The 1,345-nt window shown below is 43.6% G+C and overlaps 1 pseudogene; it reads left to right on the plus strand.

Moving 5' to 3' along the window:
• Positions 1-382: 382 nt before the first annotated feature.
• On the plus strand, positions 383-1,336 carry LOC107576568 (myosin-6 pseudogene; annotated as a pseudogene).
• Positions 1,337-1,345: the final 9 nt, after the last annotated feature.

Below are 1,345 nucleotides of genomic sequence, written 5' to 3' on the forward strand. Positions count from 1 at the left end.
AAAAAAAAAAACGTTTTTTTGCATTCCATTCTAATCATTTTTTTTCTCATTACAAATATATTGTACTTGACTCAAATAAAAATAAAATTGGTCTCAGGTTTTTGGGTTCCACTGCAGTTTTCTAAATCATGAATCACATAAACAGTGTGTTTATGCATAAGATATGATGCATCACATTGCATTAATTGCAAAGAAAATGTGAGGATCATGCTTAATGCTAGAGGTATGTCTAATATTTCTAAAGGATGGAAACAATCAGGGAGGTGTTTGTTGTCAATATAAGGATATCAACAACTAAAGGTTTTGTTACTGACCCCACACCACTTTTAACTCTTGATAAAATCCCTGTCCTTGTGTTTCACATCCTTATTTGGATCTCCGTTACCCTCTATAAAAACCAAGCACTAGTCATTTGCGTCTTTAAAGTTTCCTCAGCCGAGGTGTGCTCATCAAATCTCTCTGTACCTGGAAATCTCAAGCAGTCACTATGGGTGATGCTCTGATGGCAGAGTTTGGAAAGGCCGCTCCCTTCCTGAGGAAGTCGGACAAAGAGCGTCTGGAAGCTCAGATGAGAGCTTTTGACATCAAGACCGAATGCTTCGTTGTGGATGAAAAGGTGGAGTATGTGAAGGGGCAAATTGTCAGCAAGGAAGGAGGGAAGGTGACTGTAAAGACTGAGGGCGGGAGGGCAGTGACCGTCAAGGATGGAGACGTCCATCCCCAGAACCCGCCTAAATTTGATAAAATCTGTTCAACCTCAAAGAGCGCTATGCAGCCTGGATGATCTACACATACTCAGGGCTGTTCTGCGTAACTGTCAACCCTTACAAGTTGTTACCAGTGTACGACTCGGAAGTAGTTGCGGCTTACAGAGGTAAGAAGAGATCAGAGGCCCCACCTCACATCTTTACTATCTCAGATAATGCTTATCAATACATGCTAACTGACCGGGAGAACCAGTCCATCCTTATCACCGGAGAATCCGGTGTTGGGAAGACCGTCAACACCAAGAGAGCAATCCAGTATTTTGCAAGCATTGCTGCCGTGGGTGGAGCGACCGGAAAGAGACTCCCCAGCAAGGGAACCCTGGAGGATCAGATTATCCAGGCAAACCCTGCACTCGAGGCTTTCGGCAATGCTAAAACTGTGAGAAACGACAACTCATCTCGTTTTGGGAAATTCATCCGCATTCATTTCGGGACTAGTGGAAAACTCTCCTCGGCTGATATCGAAACGTACCTGCTGGAGAAGTCCCGGGTGACCTTTCAACTGAAAGCTGAGAAGAACTACCATATCTTCTTCCAAATACTGTCTAATGAAAAGTCTGAAGAGAGAAGTATCCGTC

The sequence above is a fragment of the Sinocyclocheilus grahami genome, unplaced genomic scaffold (genome assembly GCF_001515645.1).
Source record: "Sinocyclocheilus grahami isolate Dianchi unplaced genomic scaffold, SAMN03320097.WGS_v1.1 scaffold3939.1, whole genome shotgun sequence".
Lineage (NCBI taxonomy): Eukaryota > Metazoa > Chordata > Actinopteri > Cypriniformes > Cyprinidae > Sinocyclocheilus > Sinocyclocheilus grahami.